Source organism: Panthera uncia, assembly GCF_023721935.1.
Source record: "Panthera uncia isolate 11264 chromosome B2 unlocalized genomic scaffold, Puncia_PCG_1.0 HiC_scaffold_24, whole genome shotgun sequence".
NCBI classification, from domain to species: domain Eukaryota; kingdom Metazoa; phylum Chordata; class Mammalia; order Carnivora; family Felidae; genus Panthera; species Panthera uncia.
Window position 1 is genome coordinate 67,531,905 of NW_026057580.1, and position 22,614 is coordinate 67,554,518.

Here is a 22,614-nt window from a genome sequence, read left to right on the forward strand (position 1 = left end):
TTGGCTGTAGCTCTTCCTGACAATTGGGACTTAGACTCACATGTCTGCTTCCTCTGATTCTCCATTCTTTGGTCTTGTATTAGCATGAACAAGATCCCTAGCTCTGGGACTCTCAGAATCTAAGCATTAGTACTTGACAAGAAGTCATTGCTAGGGTCCCTGTGATTGGAGAATCGGGTCTAATGAGAGATATGAAAATCAAGAAGAAGAAGAATAGGTTCTGGATAAGCAAGGATATCAGAAAACTACTTAGGACTATGAAATGTCCACGGAGGCATGAACAGTGCTCTATGTCCAGAGCATTTATATAAAGATACAGACTGCTAATAATGTGTTCTTATGCATGCAGAGTATAATGGGAAAAAAGACAGTGGGAGAATTCTTTAGTGTTTCTATAGATGAGGCAACTGAACTTTTTTCATGTCTCAAAATATTCTTTTCTTAGTTGCCTAAAATGATTTCATCCATGAGTTTGAGGATAGGGTAGGTAAGAATAAGTGAATGAGATAAAAAATAAAAATAACCAACGTGGATTAGAAAGCAATAAGTCACACAGGAAGAATGTATGTCTGAAGTTCTCAAGATCCTCAAGTATTGGAAAGAACCATAAAATCTCATGTTATATACTGAATATGACTCTACATATGGACTGTGGAATAAAAAGTAAAACGTATAAAGAATTTTACAGTCCACAAATTTCACATAGAGTGACTTGGCAATTTCTCACAACAACTTTGTGAGATGGATCTCACTCCTGTGTTACCCAAGAAGAAACTTGTCATGAAACTGAAAAGTGGCAGAGCTATGGGTCAAAAGTAAGTCTGTGTGCCTTCGGATCCAGTGCCCTTTCCTTTCCATCTCTCAACAGTTACAAATGCAACTACAGAACTTTAGTGCATTGTCCAGAGTGAGGACATATTGCTCTGGACTCAGGAGAGACTGCTGGAACTTTGGGACAACTTGGGGCTGAGACCAGCAGAAGGAAAAGGTTTCCTGTTCACAGTCCTGACAGCTGAGGAAGGGGCTGTCTTGAGCTTTCTACTAGACATTTAAAAAATAGATTGTTTCCATGGAGGAGGCCCGAGGAAGATTTACAGACAGGGGAGATAGGTATACAGTTCTGGGACCTTCCAGTTGAAGTATAAGCAGTGTCTGACCATGGAAGGCAGATGCTCCCTTATGTATGATTTTAACACTTGCCTTACTGATTCTTTTCCCATGACAATGATGTAATTGAAAATGTATTAAAAACTGAAGAGATGTAGTTCAAATATTTAATTTTTACCAAAGCCACTAATGATTTTAATTTACTGTTTTTTAAACTTCTTTAATTTTCAAATTCAGAAAGTATATACATATGTGTTGTTAAAGTTTTACATTCATTTAGCATACTTTCAAATTTACATTCATTGGTTGTAAAATGAGAACAAAACATGTAGTAATCATGCTGTTTTAAAAACTGTCAGAAGTTCTCAGGGGAGTGTTCAAATTGTGAGGAGAACTCTAGAATTTATTCTATTTGCTCAAACTATCCTACACTATCATTTGAGTGCAATTCTGTAATCTTTTTGCGTGAAGATGCTATTGATTTCAGCATAGTGTACTTCCTCATTTAACATTCCATATATAATTGAGTAATGTTATTAAAAATAAAATAAAATGAAATGTAGTTTCAGAGCCAGCCCTCAGGGACTTACAATCGAGTTGATAATAAAAGACTGGGAAACAGAAGACAATACTGGGCAACATATAATTATGCATTAAATGACATGCCACAAACTGCAAATATTCAGGAGTAGAAACTATCAGTAAAGTCTTAAAAGGCAGCTAGAGGGGAATGCAACTGAGGAGAAAACAAGCTGCAGGAACTCAAGAGACTATAAGGAGACTATTTTGGCTCTGGCAGGAGGATAAGTTAGTAAGCGGTGGGAAATAAGAGTCGGTTGTAGGGAGCCTAGAAAACCAGTGAAGGAGGAGACTGGACAAAGTAGGAGGCAATAATGGAACCCTAAAAGATTTCTGAGTAGTGGCAAAAGTGGTGAAAGCACGGACTTTCACAAGTGTGCGAGATGAACACAGCAAAGGAAACTGTACATCTAAGGAAGAGGTAGTGAGGCTAACCGCTCCCCTTCCTCTTCAGCCTCACAAGTTTACCTAACTTGACAGTCACCCAAAGGAATCATTCTTGGACTTCTGTACCTGCTCTTCCCTCTGACCCCGGCCCATGTCTCACCTTCAGTCTGAAGTTAGAAGTCATTGCTTTAGAGAAGCCTTCCTCAACCCCTCTCTGCAGGTTAGATGTTCCCCTTATGCACTTCCTCTGTCACAGCACTTATCTCTGCACTGTCAAAGCTAATGGGCTAGCCAGTCTCCTTTATTAAACCAAAAATTCTAGGGGTAAGAAATGGCCCATCTTTTCCAGCACTGAATCTCTTTGGGTGAATTATAAGAATTAAGGAGGGGTATAAGATCAGTAAACATTTCCCTAAAACTATATCAACAGGTGAGAAGACAGATACATATGTAGGCATGCTAAAATAGAAAAGAATGTTATTTGGAAGATGGCCTCAATCTTAGTGAGGAGATACTGCAAACCTTTTCTTCTATCTACCCAAGCCCCTTAATGAAGGAGAGAGTTGGATTAGGGTCATGACAAAGGTAGGAAGAACATAAACTTTTTATAACCACTGTTTGAGGATAACAGCCCTATAATTTTTTAAAAATCACATTTTGGCCTTAACAGGATCAAATAATTTAATAATTTCCATTTAGCAACTATCTACAGAGAGCACAGTGCTTTGCAAGAACCCACACAAAATAGTTCAAAGTATTCAAAGATTAAAGAAACACAATTCCAGTCCTAAGGAGCCTTATAATCCAATAAATACATACAGTGGAGTTATGTTACAAGTATAGTAGGGCTTTGAATTAAGAAAGGAAGAAGTCAAGGAATCATTAAAATGTTTCAAGCAGGGAAATGAGGTTACTGAGATTTGATTTTAGAAGATTAGGAGAAATTGCCCAGATGGTTTGAGTTGTGAGCGGAAGCTAAAGGCAGGTAAGCTAAATTTAAGATAATGCAATGATCTAGTCAGGAGGCAACTGGGGTATAAACCAGAGAGACGACGGTAGAAATGGAATGTAGTAGACACATTCAGTAGATCTAAGACAGCAGACTCTCAAGAAGCCTATTGCTTCCTTCTACTTTATACCTAAACAAATACAAGGCAAGGTGGTGTTGTCAAAGATGGTTTTGATGGAGATGCTTATAGACAGAATACTAACATTAGTTTACTTGTAACTGTGCACTTGTGGATGGATGCCTCTATTTGTTTTCATTCCAAAATGTCCTTCTGCAATTATCTCTAGAGCTTAAAGCAGCACACAATTAAATGAAAAGAATCTGAACTTAAAATGAAAAATCTAGATTCCAACCCCTGCACATTATTTTATCTTCTCATGTCTTAGAATTTTCATCTGTAAAATGAGTTACTTACTTGATGGGTTTGCTATAAGAACAAGATACGATAAAATGAAAACTGCTAGAAATAAATAATTTACAATATTGACTGCCAATATTTTGACACCTTCATACTATCAGGTTGCCATCTGGACAGGAGAAACATTCATAATACATAAACAAGCATTTAGTAAGCATGGTCTTCTCACAATTGATTCCAGCTGTGTTTCTATGTAGATACAAAATGATACTCAGATAGACTATACTATTAAACATTTATAAAGAAAAAGTAAAGTATAATGACTAAAAACCCTTGTCATTAGAGTCCAACAACTCTGGGGTCCAAGGATAAATTAAATTTCTCTTACCCTTGATGTCCTGACCTGTACAATGGGAATGATAGTATAGCAACTTTAGAGGGCCACAGGATTACATGAAATCAAGCACAGTGGCTATAAGTGGTCAGTAAATAGTAAATGATCAGTAAATATTAGCAGTGGGAGCTACATAGTAAGAGTTACAATACATTGAACCAGCAGTCTTGTCATACTCAGAATATAAAGTAAACAACTATTCAGCACAGCATTTGTGAAATACACAATTTTTTTTTCTTTTGGTGTTTTGGGCTTGAACAATGTGTATTTAGGATAAAAATTATTAGGTATTGATGTAATTTTAATTTTTTATTTATTTTTGTTTTTTAATGTTTATTTTAGAGAGAGAGAGCACTCGCACACATGCATGTGTATGAGCAGGGGAGGGGCAGAGAAAGAGGGAGAGAGAGAATCCCAAGCAGGCTCTGTGCAGCACAGAGCCTGATGCCAGGCTTGATGCCAGGCTCACAACCGTGAGATCATGACCTGAGCTGGAATCAAGAGCCAGACACTTAACCAACTGAGTCACCCAGGCACCCCAGGTATTGATGTAATTTTAAAACTTTAGTATGTGTGGGGCACCTGGGTGGCTCAGTCAGTAAAGCGTCCAACTTCGGCTCAGGTCATGATCTCAGTTTGTGAGTTTGAGCCCTGCACTGGGCTCTGTGCTGGCAACTCAGAACCTGGAACCTGCTTCAGATTGTGTCTCCCTCACTCTCTGTTGCTCCCCCACTTGTGTGCTCTCTCTCAAAAAATAAACATTAAAATTTTTTTTCTTTTAAATAAAATTTAGTGTTTGTATAATTCTTCTAGTTATAATATTTACCATGTATCTGCAGATAATTTTAATGTGAAGCATAACCTAGCCTCAATGATTTTAAATATTAAGTAGAATATACATTTTAAAAATAATACAAGGGGCACCTGGGTGGCTCAGTTGGTTAAGCGTCTGACTTTGGCTCAGGTCATGATCTCATGGTTCATGGGTTCTAGCCCTGCTTTGGGCTCTGTGCTGACAGGCTCAGAGTCTGGAGCCTGCTTCATATTCTGTGTCTCCTTCTCTCTCTGCCCCTCCCCCACTAGCACCCTGTGTGTGTGTCTATCTCTCAAAACTAAACATTAAAAAAACTAAAAAAAATAAAATCAGAATGGTGAGGATGTAGAGCAATTGAACTCATAACTTGCTCGTAGAAATATAAAATGGCACAATCACTTTGAAAAACACTTAAAATGGCACAATTACTTTGAAAAAAAAAAAAAAAACAATATCGGGGCACCTGGGTGGCTCAGTCAGTTGAGCGTCTGACTTAGGTTCAGGTCATGATCTCATGTTTTGCAAGTTTGAGTCCCGCATTGGGCTCTGTGCTGACAGCGCAGAGCCTGGAGTCTACTTAGAGTTCTGTGTGTCCCTCTCTCTGCCCCTCCCCCGCTCACGCGCGTGTGCACGCACGCGCTCTCTCTCTCTCTCTCTCTCAAAAATAAACATTAAAAAATAATACAATATTGAAAATCTTCTCTAACAATTCTTTGGTAACTTTTTATTACTAATATTTTTCCAAGAATATCCATTTTTCAATGTGCTAGAGGAGGCTAGTTGTCCCTAGAGTCTGTTCTTTGTTTCTTCCATGGTTAATAAAGCTCTAAATCTTTAGCTGGGCATATTGCCACTTTAAGAATAAAGCTAGCTTTCTCCTCTAGGGTTTTGATGGTTTCTTGTCTCACATTAAGGTCTTTCACCCATTTTGAGTTTATTTTTGCGTATGGTGTAAGAAAGTGGTCTAGTGTCATTCTTCTCCATGTTGCTGCCCAGTTCTCCCAGCACTATTTGTTGTTAGAGAGACTGTCTTTTTTCCACTGGATACTCTTCCCTGCTTTGTCAAAGATTAGTTCGCCATACATTTGTGGGTCCAATTCTGGGTTCTCTATTCTATTCCATTAGTCTATGTGTTTTTGTGCCAGTACCATACTGTCTTGATGATTACAGCTTTGTAATAGAGGCTAAAGTCCAGGATTGTGATGCCTCCCACTTTGGTTTCCTTCTTCAATGTTACTTTGACTATTTGGGGTCTTTTTTGGTTCCATACAAATTTTAGGATTGCTTGTTCTAGCTTTGAGAAGAATGCCAGTGCAATTTTGATTGGGATTGCATTGAATGCATAGATTGCTTTGAGTAGTATTGACATTTTAACAATATTTATTCTTCCAATCCATGAGCATGGAATGTTTTTCCATTTCTTTGTGTCTTCCTCAATTTCCTTCATAAGCTTTCCATAGTTTTCAGTATACAGATCTTTTACATCTTTCATTAGGTTTATTCCTAGGTATTTTATGGTTCTTGGTGCAATTGTAAATGGGATCAGTTTCTTTAATTCTATTTCTGTTGCTTCATTATTGGTATATAAAAATGCAACCCATTTCTGTACATTGATTTTGTACCCTGCAACTTTGCTGAATTCATGTATCAGTTCTAGCAGACTTTTGGTGGAGTCTGTCAGGTTTTCCATGTAGAGTATCATGTTGTCTGTGAAAAGTGAAAGTCTGACTTCTTCTTTGCCAATTTTGATGCCTTTTATTTCATTTTATTGTCTGACAACCTCTTTGACCTCAGCCATAGTAATTTCTTACTCTACACATCTCCAAAGGCAAGGAAATTAAAAACAAAAATGAACTATTCGGACCTCATCAAGATACAAAAGCTTCTGCACTGTGAAGGAAACAATCAACAAAACTAAAAGGCAACCGACGGAATGGGAAAAGATATTTGCAAATGACAAATTGGATAAAGAGCTAGTATCCAAATCTATAAAGAACTCCCCAAACTCCACACCCAAAAAACAATCCAGTGAAGAAATGGGAAGAAGACATGAATAGACACTTTTCTAAAGAAGACATCCAGATGGCCAACAGACACACGAAATGATGCTCAATGTCACTCATCATCAGGGAAATACAAATCAAAGCCACACTGAGATACCACCTCACACCAGTCAGAGTGGCTAAAATGAACAAATCAGGAGACTATAGATGCTGGAGAGGATGTGGAGAAACGGGAACCCTCTTGCACTGTGGGTGGGAATGCAAACTGGTACAGCTGCTCTGGAAAACAGTGTGGAGGTTCCTCAAAAAATTAAAAATAAAACTACCCTATGACCCAGCAATAGCACTATTAGGAATTTACCCAAGGGATACAGGAGTGCTGATGCATAGGGGCACATGTACCCCAATGTTCATAAGCAGCGCTTTCAACAATAGGCAAATTATGGAAAGAGCCTAAATGTCCATCAACTGATGAATGGGTAAAGAAGATGTGGTTTATATATACAATGGAATACTACTTGGCAATGAGAATGAAATCCTGCCATTTGCAACAACATGGATGGAACTGGAGGGTATTATGCTAAGTGAAATAAGTCTGAGAAAGACAGATCCGTATGTTTTCACTCATATGTGGATCTTGAGAAATTTAACATAAGACTATGGGGGAAGGGAAGGGGGAAAAAGTTACAGAGAGGGAGGGAGGCAAACCATAAGAGACTTTTAAATACACAGAACAAATTGAGGGTTGATGTGGGGTGGGGCAGAGAAAGTGGGTGATGGGCATTGAGGAGGGCACTTGTTGGGATGAACACTGAGTGTTGTATGGAAGCCAATTTGACAATAAATTATATTAAAAAAAAAAGAATAAAGCAATATTATCCAGTTTTCCTTGCATCTAGGTGTGACCAAGTTAGTAAGCTTTGGCCAGTGCAATTATAAAAGGAAATGGAGTATGCACAGTAAATGTCACTAAAATGAGGAAGCATATGTTCATTCTCCTTGTAAATTCTTCCTCTGTCTGGAATGTGGATGTGATTCTAGAAATGGAACAGCCAGCCATCTTGGGCATCAGTCTTAAGAGATTGAAGCCTCATCTTGAAGTTACTGGAAAAATATCCAAGGACTTTGGGTACCTGATTATATGGAGCTTCTAAATCAGTATCAGACTGCCTTCCTTTATATAAGAGAGAAAGAATCTGTCCTGTATAAGAAATCTATTGGGTTTTCTGTCATTGGCAACCTAATCTAATTCAAGCCTAAAAATATAGACAAAATGAAAGCCAAATTTTAAGTTCACTTATTTTCTTAATAAGTTTGTTCTCAATTTACACATGCCTAGTCTTTTTATATCTCTTTTTGATCATATTCCCACTGTGGACTTCTGGATTCCTGTAGACATTACCTTTGATTCGTTTCCATGGTGCTAAAGGAGGGAGACAGAAGGGGTGAGTTCATTCACTTGCTTCACCACTGTCATAGTTCATATCATACTCCTAATCTATCCTTTAATCTACCCCTTTAGGGTCCATTTTGCTCTTTATCCTAGAAGCTCAACTCCACAACTGTCCTCAAAAATAGCATTCATTTGTTTATTACTCCCTCAACAGATTTTTGAGTGCTGTGTGCTAGGCATTCTGTTAGGTAATAAAACAGATCCTTACTTCAGAGAACTATGTTAGGCAATATTTTTAAATGAAGATTGAATTATGTTCTATTATTTGTGTACTACACATCTGTGGTCCCAAATTTTCCTGACAGATCAAAATGAAAGATAAATGAATGTAAAAGATTGGGAAAAAGCAGGATATATGGAGAGGGAGCAGGGACTCGGGAGGTGTGGAGAAGGACTCTCAGAGACAAAGGCAAAGGCATAACTAGCAAAGGAAGAAGGAGAGAGAACAGAAAGAAACATACATTCATTGAATTTTACTGGGCTTCATATACCATCACAACCTCTTTCATGTATTAATGATTAATAGGGACAAGCTTATTGTTAGACGTCTGGAACTTCTAGAGCATAGCAACTGCCCTCATTATTATATCTGCCTTTTGCAATGCTAAAAGCAAAGACCTTCAGAAACCCTCAAAAGGCTCCTATTATTTCCCAATTTTAGCCCCCATTCAGGACTTCTACTCCATCCTACCTCTCATTGGAATCTTCTATCAGTGTCTCCTGAGGGAAGAGGTGGTTCAGAAGAGAGGAGGAGTGTAGTTGAAATCCCCAGTTAAAATTTGGGTTGTTTAATGATCTCATGGAAACACTGCTATAATAGAATGCAAACACCATTTATGCTACCAAATCTATAGTTCAGCAAGCTTATGTGGTTAAAATTGGCTTTTATGGGTTGTCTCTAAGATTTACCAGAGTGAGAAAATAAGTTCAAAGTTTCCCATAATTAAGATTAATTTAAACTTTGGACTGTAGTCCCTTAGTGAGACACAGAAAATCTGAAGACCATTCTTTGTCTCAAATATGAAGACAGTACCACTGCTGTTAGACACATGGCCCCAGAAGAATGAAAACAAAAACAAACAAAATACAAGCAACTCAGCATCTTATATTGGGATTTGGTGCTTTTTGTTTGTCATTGTTGTTTTTCTCTTAGATGAGGGAAAGTATATTTATGTAATATTACTAAAGCAGTTTGACTATGACCTTTAGTTCTTCATACTCTATAATATGAAATTGTGAATTTTTTTTTCTTAGATTGTGGTTTTAACACATCACAAGTAGTTTCTTTTCCTGTTAACTTTCAGACAACTCTGTTTAATCTTGAGCTAAATACCTGGAGGAAGTGCTACCACAATTTTAGCTTTCTTGTTTCCAGTTGAGCAATATTATTCTCAGCTTTTCTCCAGTAGGGAAGTATCATATGTTTGCTTACAGTTCTCTTTCTAACAAAAGATAAATGCTCTTAAAAAATAATCATAGTAAGCAACACCCTGGTGGATCAGTCAGTAGAGCATGCGACTCTTTGTTTTGGGGTCGTTGAGTTCGAGCCCCACGCTGGAGTGGAGTTTATTTAATAAAAAACTCATAGTCAAATAATAAGACAATTACAAATAAATTGTAATTTATTTGTAACAATTATTTGTAACAAGACAGATAAAAAGAGGAACACTGACCCATCAGTACTAGAAAAAAGGCTTACAGGATGCTTAAAAACGTTCTTTGGTTTTTGTTCAGCACCTGAGTCCAGAGACTCTTACTGATCACAGTCCCTTTTCTTTTTCAACAAGGTCCCTGACCATAACATGCAGCCAAAATGTAAATAATTGTTATATTCCTGATACGGCATAAAAAAGCATGAAAACATTCTAGGCAGTAAATACAATCTTCCCCTCCCCAGTGGACCGTAAGTCCAGAAAAACAAGTTACTTCATTTATGAACCATGCTATTTAAGATTCTGTGATGCAACAATATTGAACTACTATTTTCTATAAAAACGTATTCTTTCAATCAAAATCTTAGCTCAAATGTTGTACAAGAAAATCCTAAAAATCTAGGTTTTTTTCTCTTATTCTTTCAAATTGGACTTAAGGCACATAAAAAAAGTATGTTTTTATTTCATAGTAAAATCACTAGGCCCTAAAACTATAATTCTCTACCAATTAGTATCTTTTCATAGCAATAGTTATGGCAATCTTAATTCATGGGGATAACCCTGAAATACAGCAAAGTGTTAAAACTCCTCAGATTAAACAGTGCAATTATATTCATCATCTAGTTCATACTTGATGTAATAATCATAGAATTTCAGAGCTAAAATAATTATAAAATAAACTGAGTAAAGCTAGGATGGGAATTTGGAGAGTGTCTAAGTGGCAATGTTCTCATTCTATAGATGAAGAAACTAAGAACTAAAGGTTAAATAGTTTTTTTTACGTATTATCATATTTTTTAAGAAACTTGGAAATTTGTGTGTAAAATCAGGGCTGCCTCCAGGATTTGGTAGAATAAGTGGCTGCTTATTTGATGTAAATTTAGAAATGCTATTATAAAAAAACATATAAAAACTTGTCATCCAAGTTCTTCCTCAGAGATGAAAATGGTAAAAAGATACATAGTTGTATTTCTTTTACATATTTGAGGTGTAAATCGGGTCTATAATTTAATAATCTGATTAATTCTATTATTTCCTGTTAAGATGCAAACACTCAGCAAAAGAGAAAGCTCACTGAACTATATATAATGGATTCAAACCTCACATAGGCATGTGCGTTAAAATCATGCAGATAAAATTATCCCTGAAAATCTCTTTGGAAGGTACCAGACTGGAGGCTGATAAGCCATTTCTTAGTAAGTCCAAAGTAGACATTTTGTCCTCCAGTATTAGAACAAATGACTGTTTATTTGGTTCAGCACTAGTTGGAGTCATTGGCTTGTATTTAGGTGCCTTGTGTAAAAAATCACATGTCTTTAACATCTGAAATACCCTCAGAATGGTGAGATGCTCACTCAATGAGAAGCAAGGAGTAACTCAGACCAATGGAGAACACTACAGTTTCTGTTTCTTATTTCACACTCAGTTGGTATATATTCATTGAGTAGGATGTCAGGTAGAATTGCCCATGATATTTACATTAAAAATATTTTCTGCCTCACATTTAAACATTTTTGATGAGCAATAATAGTTGTATTTGTGTAAGTTAAATGTATGAGTGATGTTAACTCCGTTGTAGGGTCAGTTCCTTCCTTAAAAGTAGGTTTTGACGTGCATCTTTTCTGACCACAATGCAATGAAACGAGGAGTCAAAAACAAGAAAATATCTGGAAAGACCACAAATACAGGAAGGTTAAATAACATGCTACTAAACAATGAATGGGTCAACCAGGAAACAAAAGAAGAAATAAAAAAGTACATGGAAACAAATGAAAACACAATAGTTCAAAACCATTGGGACATAGCAAAAGCAGTTCTAAGAGGGAAGTTTATAGCAATACAGGTCTACCTAAAGAAACAAGAAAAATCTCAAACAACCCAACCTTGCACCTAAAGGAGTTAGATAAAGAATGACAAACAAAAGCTAAAACCAGAAGGAGGAAGGAAAGAATAAAGATTAGAGCAGAAATAAATGATATAGAAACTAAAACAAACAAACAAAAAACAATACAACAGATCAATAAAACCAGGAGTTGGTTCTTTGAAAAAATTAATAAAATTGACAAACCTCTAGCCAGACTTATCAAGAAAAAAGAGAAAGGACCCAAAGAAACCAAATCACAAGTGAGGAGAAATAACAACAAACACCACAGAAATACAAACAATTATAGCAGATTATTATGAAAAACTATATCCCAACAAATTGGACAACCTGGAGGAAATGGATAAATCCCAGAAACATATAACCTACCAAAACTGAAACAGGAAAAATAAAAAATTTGAACAGACGTATTACCAGCAAAGAAATTGAATCAGTAATCAAAAAACCTCAAGAAACAAAAGTCCAGGACCAGATGGCTTCACAGGCAAATTCTACCAAATATTTAAAGAAGAGTTAATACCTATTCTTCTCAAACTATTCCAAAAAATACAAAAGGAAGGAAAACTTCCAAATTCATTGTACGAAGCCAGTATCACCTTGATACCAAACCAGGTAAAGACACCACAAAAAACCAGAACTACAGGCCAATATCTCTTATGAACATAGATGCAAAAATCCTCAATAAAATACTAGCAAACCCAATCCAACAATACATTTAAAAAGTCATTCACCCCATCAAGTGGGATTTATTCCTGGGTTGCAAAATTGTTCGATATTTCTCAAGTCAATCAACATGATACATCACATGACTAAGAGAAAGGATAAGAACCATGTAATCATTTCAACAGATGGAAAAAAAAGCATTTGACAAAGCACAATACCTGTTCATGATAAAAACCTTCAACAAAGTAGGGAGCATACTCCCTACTTATTAGTTAGAGGGAACATATCTCAACATAATAAAATCAATCTATGAAAAACCCATCCTCAATGGGGAAAAACTGAGAGGAACAAGACAAGGATGTCCACTTTCACCATTTTTATTCAACATAGTACTGCAAGTCCTAGCCACAGCAATTAGACAACAAAATAAAAGGCATCCAAATTGGTAAGAAAGAAACTAAAACTTTCACTATTTGAAGATGACATGATACTATATAGAGAAAACCCTAAAGATTCCATCAAAAAACTGCCAGAACTGATACATGAATTCAGTAACGTTGCAGGATATATAAACAATCTACAGAAATGTGTTGTATTTCTATACACCAATAATGAGGCAGCAGACAGAGAAATTAAGAAAACAATCCCATTTACAATTGCACCAAAAACAATAAAATACCTAGGATTCAACTTAACTAAGGAGGTGAAAGACCTGTACTCTGAAAACAATAAAACATTGATGAAAGAAACTGAACAAAAGCAAAAATAAACCATTGGGACTTCATCAAAATAAAATGCTGCACAGCAAAAGAAACAATCAACAAAACTAAAAGGCAACCTATTGAATGGGAGAAGAAATTTATTTGTAAGTGACATATCTGGTAAAGGGTTAGTATCCATAATATATAAAAAAGTTATAAAACCCAAAACCCAAAAAACAAATAACCCAATTAAAAGATGGGCAGAAGACATGAATAGATATTTCTCCAAAGAAGATATCCAGATGGCCAAGAAACATCACACAAAGATGCTCATCATCACTTATCATCAGGGAAATGCAAATCAAATCAAAACCACAATGAGATATCACTTTACACCTGTCAGAATGACTAAGATCTGTAACACAAGAAACAACAAGTGTTGGTGAATAAAGGTGGAGAAAGGGGAACACTCTTGCACTGTTGGTGGGAATGCAAACTGGTGCAGCCACTCTGGAGAACAGTATACAGGGTCCTCAAAAAATTTGAAATAGAAATACCGTATGATCCAGCAATCACACTACTGGGTATTTTCCCAAAGAATACAAAAACACTACTTCAAAGGGATCGTGGACCAGCATTATATACAATAGCCAAGAAAAGGAAGCAGCCCAAGGATCTATCAAATGATGAATGGATAGAAAAGATGTGGTGTATACATACAACGAATATTACTCAGGCATAAAGCAGAAGAAAATCTTGCCATTCTCAATGACATGGATGAAGCTAGAGAGTATTATGCTAAGTGAAATAAATCAGTCAGAGAAAGACAAATACCATATGATTTCACTCATATATGGAATTTAAGAAACAAAACAAATAAGCAAAGGGAGTGGGGAGAGAGAGGCAAACCAAGACAGACTCTGACTAATAGAGAAGAAGCAGATGTTACCAGAGGGGAGGTGGGTGGAGGGATTGGTGAAATAGGTGATGGGGATTAAGGAGTGCACTTGTCATGATAAGTGTTGGGTGAATAAAATTTTTAAAAAAGTTAAAAACTTTATTAAAAAGTAGGATTTGATGGCATATTAGGGCAGAAGGAAAAGGAATATAATCTGAGAGCAAGGAAGGATTCCACAGTGGGGGTGGGGAAAAACCATGGCCAAAGAGGCCTACTTTACAAATTTACTTAGAGTATAGGTATGCATATGTTGCATAAAACCTATAAGTCTTAATAGCTTATTAACCATAACATCCCACATTCTCAAACATGAAAGATAACCAAGTTTACTGTAATTTCCCTTCACTTTTGCAAATAGTAACGATTAGTGTCAAAGTGTCATCTTTATATTTTACTTCAGTTCAAGATGAGGTCCAATTTACAGTAACTTGGAAGCAAGAACATCCAATTGCAAACCACAGAGCTATCTCATAAACTTTTCTTATTCAGTACTGCCAGCAAATGCCAGCTATGTTTATCTTGATCAGTACTGCTAGAGTACCTCAAGTGGCGAGAACATAGTCCTTTGTCTAGTCTTAAAAATCCTCAGACACCAAATTATATAAAGACAATTTACACTTACAGATTCCAAACTGGTTGACCATAAAGCAAAATAAAGTTAGAAATGGGAACAAGTATTTTCACAAATTTACAAACTAAGTTTCTATTAAGAGATGTTTTGGCTACAAGTTCAGTTTTTCAAAAACTGTTGATATTTCTTTTTTCTTTTTTTTTTTTTTCCCTAACTATGGTCTTGTTCATGAAGAAAAGAAGTCAAGTGAATTATTATGGGTTCAAATCTGAAAAGAAAGCAGGGATGGGAGAGAAGAGAAGGCACAGTTGAAGGGAGTTATTTCATGGCCACACACTGCACCACAGTTGTAGCTGGGTTTTCACAAATGTGTGTATATACCATCAGTCCGAAGGAGAACTATGAGAGAATATGGATGGCTGAGCTCACTTAGGAACCATGACTGGGAAAACAACTAACTGGAAACACATGGCCTATTGATACCAAGTATTATCTTTAGCATGTATAAACTTCAGTCATGGGATTAGAGATTATTATTTGAATTGCTGGTCCTCAGCCATAGCACTAATGAAAGTTATTTAAGCAATAACAATAACAACAAACAACTTCCTCTTTTTTTCACAAAAGAAATAATTCAGTTTGGCAGGTCTCCTCTCATTCATATAGGATATCACTTTTTGTTATACTTAAACATGCTTCTTCAGGCACAAAAGTAGCAGGTTGAAGGTTTTTAAGGCAGTGAGGGGTATTGAAAAAGGATGAAAGGGTTGTACTTGATGTTTAGGCTTTTGATTTCTCCGCCAGCTTAGTTGTTAAATGTGGGAAAGTTATTAGGAATTTTTCAATTTAGTCATGCCACTCTATTCTTTGTGTAAATATTTGTCCAAGGACTCATGGGGAAACTGTAGCAAATTATATCAGGTGTAACTTATTATGATTAAATTAAAACAGGAGACCTTGGTATCACTTCCTTGATTTTGACTTCTTAAAAACAAAATTTTAACATTTATAAGATAAACTATATACATTTTTAAATAACATATCCTCAGTTGGCAAAGTGTGCATCATTTTAAGCTAAAACATAAAAATAGCAGACAACATTTTACCATTTCTTCTTTCTAAGAGCAACTCAGCATTAACCTGTACAAATACTTGGGCCATTAACAAGTAATCATTGAGCCAAAGGAGGGATTTTTTAACTTTTTTTAAATGTTTATTTATTATTGAGAGACAGAGCATCAACAGGAGAGGGGTAGAGAGAGAGGGAGACACAGAATTGGAAGCAGGCTCCAGGCTCTGAGCTGTCAGCACAGAGCCTGACGCGGGGCTTGAACTCACAAACCGCAAGATCATGACCTGAGCTGAAGTCGGACACTTAACCGACTGAGCCACCCAGGCGCCCCCCAAAGGAGGGATTTTGAGGGCAATGAATAAGTGATAGAAGTTTCCAGAACATAGAATCAAAGTTCAATTACAAAAATTCCTCACGTCATGAGAAAACAATAGGGCCCATAATTAATATGTGAATAATAGATTTTAATAATGTAGCAATGATCAGCTTAGAATTGATTATGTCACTAAGAATCCTGGGATCTCTCCTTTCCTAAGCCATGTCATAATTCCTGAAATGTTTTAAAGTTTCATAGCAAAATATTCCAACATAGCATTGAGAAATAATATTTTAAATAATAGCAGTAAGAAAAAGGCATTAGATCGAGTAAAGCTAATCAAATTAATAGAGTCTAGCATATAATTTTCCATATATTTAAAGTCCTCATACTCAAGAGCTTATGCAAACCATTTAGCATACTGAAGATAGAATATATGAATGCTTAGAAAGGTAAATACATAAATATATCTAATTTGGCTTAAGTACCACAGAAAAATGGGATGATTTCTGGTGCATAAGGTATATCTTATTAAATACACATACCAGATAGGAAATCTACCACAAATTATATATTTGCAAGTATTTGAACTCAGTATGCCTGTGTCTTTCTACCACAAAAGTTGAAACAATATAGACACTATAAATTTAGACCCATCAGGAAAGGATTTTTTTCTAAGAATGTTTTAGATCAATTATTATACATGAGAAATATAAAAGCCTATTCTCTCTAGCCAAAGGATAAGGAAACAGACACCCTAGCAAGACAGAAGGTTTTTAAACAATAGCCACTCTACTGTAAACACTAACACCACCATCACCACCACCACCACAACAACAGTAACAAAACTATGGCCTAACTCCTACTCACACCAGCAAAGACTAAGTGGGAAGAGTAATCTTTTACCCTCACCAGGCTGTAACAAGGTATCCCCTGCCAGGATACTGTCAGAGAATGTCGAGTTTTCAAAAAAAAAAAAAAACTGGAATTTTCATCCCCACTGAACAGTAATGCTCCTCACTATATCCCACAACTGGCAATGTCAGCAGAGGAGACCTCATGGGGAACCCAGATATCCATTCACACCACAAGAAATGAACATCCCTCCTTCTCTGCTAGGGTAGGGTCAGAGGAGGCCTAGAGGGAAGTCAGGACTCTCAACATAGCCCAGTGGTCATGAGGTTACCCCTACCTTGTTGTGCCATGGGAGCAGTAACAAGGCAATCCTACTGTTTCCAGCCAGGAAGGTATCATTGGAGATCTGGTAGAGAGCTGGAACTTGTACCTTTTCCCACAAGTAAGAAAGAGGTCCCCTTGGCCCTCTGCTTGGGTGTTGATGGAGGCCAACTGGGGACCCTGGATTTCTACTTCCACCATGGAGGGGAAGCAGTGCCTGCTCTTTCCCTTTCTGGAGAAATTTTAGACAAAACCAACTAAAATGGGATATTTAAGAAAGATGAACCTACAGCTGTTTTATACTTAGTGACGAAAGACTGTCTTTCCCCTAAGACTGGAAACAAGGCAAGTATATCTACTGTCATCACTCCTACTTAGCATAGTACTAGACATTCTAGTCAATATGATAATGTAAGAAATAAATGAAATAAAAGGCATAAAGATCATAAAGGAAAAAATAAAACTGTTCCTATTTGCAGATGCCATGATTGTCTATACAGAAAATCACAAGGAATCTACAAAAAAAATCCTCTTAGAATATATATATATATATTTTTTTAAGTCTCAGGTAACTTTAATGAAAGCATTCGCAGTCCTTGCCCCCATGGTGGTATATGGATGGCTAAGCTCAAAACAGAAATGCAGCTGCTGAAACCAGTCACCATGCTGAGGCAGTTGAGCTTAATGCTCCAGATTCAGGGAACAAGGCAGGAAAGTATTACTTCTCATGGCAAAGTCCAGCAGCCAGGCCTCGTAGAAGGTCATGTCCGGGCTCTAGGCTTTTACTGGCCCTAGGCTCGCTTTACCACCCCACAGACCCATGTGTGAGATGGGACGACAGAAGCAGCCAGGGATCCAAAGTGACCATAGCCACTGTGGCCCAGCGAAGGAGCACTTTTAGAGCTACACAAGAAGGAGTGGTCATTCCATCATTAAAGGTCAGCAAGGTTGCAGGACATAAGGTTAATATACAAAAGTCAATTGCTTTCCTATGTACCAGCAATAAACTACTGAAATTTGAAATAAAAAAAATTACACCAGCACAGGAAAAAATAAAATACTTAGGTATAAATCTAACAAAATACATATGGGATATATACGCTTAAAACTACAAAATTCTGATTAAAAAAAAAAAAGATCTAAATAAATGGGAGAAATACTCCATGTTCATGGATTAGAAGATTCAATATAGGATCCAATAAAAATCCTGGCAAGCTGTTTTGTAGATATAAACAAACTGATTCTGGGGCACCTGGGTGGCTCAGTTGGTTGAGCATCCGTCTTCGGCTCAGGTCATAATCTCGCGGTCTGTGAGTTTGAGCCCCGTATCAGGCTCTGTGCTGACAACTCAGAGCCTGGAGCCTGCTTTGGATTCTGTGTCTCCTTCTCTCTCTGCCCCTCCCCCGCTCATGCTCTGTCAAAAATTAATAAACATTAAAAAAATAAATAAACTGATTCTAAAGTTTATATAAAAAAGGCAAAAGACCTAGAATAGCCAAAAGAATGGTGAAGAACACACTACCTGAGTTTAAGACTTACTATAAAGCTACAGTAATCAAGACAGCATGGTATTAGTAAAAGAATAGACACGTATTTCCATGGAACACAGCAGAGAACTCAGAAATAGACCCATACAAATAGTCAACTGATCACTGATTGACAAAGGATCAAAGGTAATAAGGATAATATTTTCAACAAATGATGCTGGAACAATTGGACATCTGCATGCTAAAAAGAAAAAAAAAAGAAAGAAGAAAAAAGAACTTAGACACAGACCTTACACCTCTCAGAAAAATTAACTCAAAATATTCTTGTTTTTAAATTTAGGATCACAGACCTAAATGTAACACAGACAGCCATACAAATTTTTGTAAGAAAACAGAATATCTAGATGACTTTTAACTTGGCGATGACTTTTTAGATACAACACCAAAAGTATAACGTATTAAAAAAATTGATAAGTTGGTCTTTATTAAAATTAAAACCTTCTGTTTTGTGGCAGAAACTTATGAAAAGACAAGCCACAGAATGGTAGAAAATATCTGCAAATCACTTATTTGAGAAAAGATTTGTATGTAAAATATATTTTAAAAAACTTTTTAACACTCAACAATAAGAAAACAACCAAATTAAAAAGTGGACAGAATACATAAACATATACCTTACCAAGGAAAATATAGACATGGCAAAAAGCATGTGAAAAAAAATCATTTGTCATTAGAGAATTACAAATTAAAATGACAATGAAGTATCATCAAATATCTATTAGAAAAACTAAAAATTAAAAAAATTGACAAATGCTGGTGAGGATGTAGAAATAAGAACTCTCATTCATTGTTAGGGGAATGCAAAATGTACAGCTACTTTGGAAGACAGTTTCCTAATTTCTTACAAAGCTAAAAATAATCTGGCCATACAATCCAGTAATCATGTTCATATGCTTTTACACAACTATTCTGAAAACCTGCGCATGAATGTTTATAGCAGCTTTATCCTTAATTGCCAAACACTGGAAGCAACCAAAATGTCCTTCAATAGTGAATGAATAAACAAACTATGATACAAATACCAATGGAATATTAAGTGATAAAAAGAAAGAAGCTATCCAGTCATAAAAGGGCATGGATGAACCTTAAATGTGAATTGCCAACTGAAAAGAACCAGTATGAAATGGCTACCTACTACATGTATGATTCTACCTATGTGGCATTCTAGGAAAGGCAAAACCATAGAGATAGTACAAAGATCAGTGGCTGCCACAAATTTGGAGGAAGATGGGAGGGTTGAATAGGTTGAAGTACAGGGAATTTCTTAGGTGGTGAAATTATTCCGTACAGTACTGAAATGATAGATATATACGACATTATGCATTTGGGAAAACTCAAAGAACTTTACAGCACAGAAGTAAAACTTAACACAAATTAAAAAAAAAAAAAAAACATTTAGAAGGTTGGGGGAATCCCAGGAAGCAATGCAGACTGTGAAAAGATAACCTAACTGAATTAACAAATGCATGAAACAATTTTACTGACAGGGGTAGAGGAAAAATGTGTTGACCTAAGCAACTTTGAAAGTGAGTAGAGTCTGTAAGACTAAAACAAAAGGAAATGCATGTAAGAACTATGCTCTCATTGATGAAGTTGTTTCTCATGGGCATATGGGTTAACAATTCTATACTGCTATACATTTATGATGAAAGCAAGTAAGTGGATGGTGGATGGTATGAGCCAGATATCTCCTGTTGGAGTGGGAATTTACAGATAAGTAAGAGGAGGAATATAAAACGATCCTTGTGGTAACAGAGTTAGAGATATCATTCAGAGTCATGCTTAGCTTACATAGAGATGGTTACATATAAAATATTTAAAGATATATGCATATATATTGGTTTGTACATATATATTTCCTTGCTTTGTCTGCTAAGAGGGCCTCAAATCAATGAATGACACTCTACTAGCAAAAACGCACACCTAGTTGATGTCTCTCTAGTCATTTTGGTAGTCTAAAGCTCATTCTTAAGTAGATTCTACAGAAGTGTTCATAGGAAATAAATTCTCTGAGCTCATACATATTGATAACTTAATTGTTTTTACCTTAAACTTAGAAAATTCTTGGCTCACACTTTAAGTATCTTAAAAATGTTGCTCTGTTTTCTTTTGGTATTGCTATTGAAAAATCTAAAGCTGATCTAATTTTCCCTTATAAGTTAGTACGACTATGTCTTGGTAATGGTTGTTCTGGGTCAACGTTTTTAGGCTACACAGTATATTCTTTAAACATACAGTTTTTTTAATGTCACAAAGTTTTCTTGAACTGCGGTTTTTTAGCATTCGTTCTGTTCACTTGCTCTAATTTTTTCTTCATTGCTTTCTATTCATCTGTATGTTGGATATTCTCTGCCTATCCTTAATATGTCACTTCTCACAAATCCTTTCCATTTTTTTTGCCATTTTTCTTTAAAACAATTTTTTTAAGGTTTATTCATTTTTCAGAGACAGAGACAGAACATGAGGCAGGGAGGGGCAGAGAGAGAGGGAGACACAGAATCTGAAGCAGCCTCCAGCCTCTGAGCTGTCAGCACAGAGCCTGACATGAGGCTTGAACCCACAGACCGTGACATCATGACCTGAGCTGACGTCAGATGCCTAACCCACTGAGCCATGCAGGCACCCCTTGCCATTTCTTGTCTATCCTTTTCTTATTATTTTAAAAAGAGTTTTAGTGTTTTATTCATTTTTTGAAACAGAGTGTGAGCCAGAGAGGGGCAGAGAGAGAGAGAGACACAGAATCTGAAGCAGGCTCCTCGCTGTCAATGCAGAGCCTGATGTGGGGCTCGAACTCACCAACTGTGAGATCATGACCTGTGTCATAGCTGGACACTTAACCAACTGAGCCACCTAGGTGCCCCTCTAGCCTTTAAAAAAAAACACAAAGTTTATTTACTTATTTTGAGAAAGATAGAATGAGTGGAGGAGGGACAGAATCCCAAGCAGGCTCCGTGCTGTCAGTGCAGAGCCTGACACGGCACTTGATCTCACAAACCATGAGATCATGACCTGAGCCAAAATCAAGAGACAGATAGACACTTAACCAACTGAGCCACCCAGGCACTCTTCTTTTCTATTCTTAAAGGTTTCTTCTTTTCTTCCTTCAATTTTTCTTATGGCATTATTTATTTGGACTTGCGTTCCTTCTAGTTTAATTCATTTCTTGTTATTATTTTTCTTTTACTTCCAATTATTTGCAGAGTTATGTTACCTCACTTCTGAGTTTCTCTAATTCTGATTTTTGTTGTTCTTTCATTTGTTAAATCATTTTCTTAATGTCTTTTAACTTATTTAAAATAGGTTACAGTATTTGACTAGTCTTTCAAACATGCTTTCATTTTCTGTAGGTATTATTCAATTTTTATTTTTTTCTTATAATAGCATATTGCTCATTTTTATGTGAAATTTGCTTTCTTGAACTTTTTGAATGAGATTGGGTCAGCATAGATTTTCTAACTTCACAGAATTCCCTCCTCTGTTGTTTTTGTGTAGTGTTCAAAACTAAAGCAGTTTGCTTTCAGCAAGTGTTTGGGCTCCATTCTCTTCTGCCATAGACTTTCTTTTCCTTTCAACTATATTGCTCCTATTCTACTCATTTCTATTCCACCCCCAGCAACAGTTCCTTAATAATAAGACCCTATCCTAGAAAGAGGCCACAGAAATGTGGGTTTTAAGAGTTCATAAAAGCTGTACCACTCCAGCCTTTTTGGTTCTTATGGTGGATATTTTGCACTTACCTGTTTTTGGAATGAGCAAAATTCCTCCCAGTATCAGCCAGTGTTTGCAGCTTGGCCAGCTGTATTTTCCAATAAATATCTGTTGGCTAGTTTAGGGTTTTCCTCTTCTTGGGTCTTTCAGATACTGCCCCATTGTTTCTTTCTTTTACTTCCATCCCAAGAACTGATACCATAAAGGTCTTGTCTTACTTCATTTCTTTCACAATTGACAATGTTGACCAATTTTTTCTAAAGT

At 36.4% G+C, this 22,614-nt stretch overlaps 1 protein-coding gene and 1 long non-coding RNA gene across 3 annotated transcripts in view; one reads left to right on the forward strand and one right to left on the reverse strand.

The window, feature by feature from the left end:
• SESN1 (sestrin 1) overlaps positions 1-22,614 on the reverse strand; it is a 115,640-nt gene that overhangs the window by 39,792 nt on the left and 53,234 nt on the right. The window lies entirely within an intron of this gene.
• Positions 8,015-22,614, forward strand: part of LOC125938780 (uncharacterized) — a 34,092-nt gene continuing 19,492 nt past the window's right edge. Inside the window, exon 1 of the long non-coding RNA XR_007462811.1 lies at positions 8,015-8,096. This is a non-coding gene — a long non-coding RNA (uncharacterized LOC125938780). The remainder of the gene's footprint in view (positions 8,097-22,614) is intronic.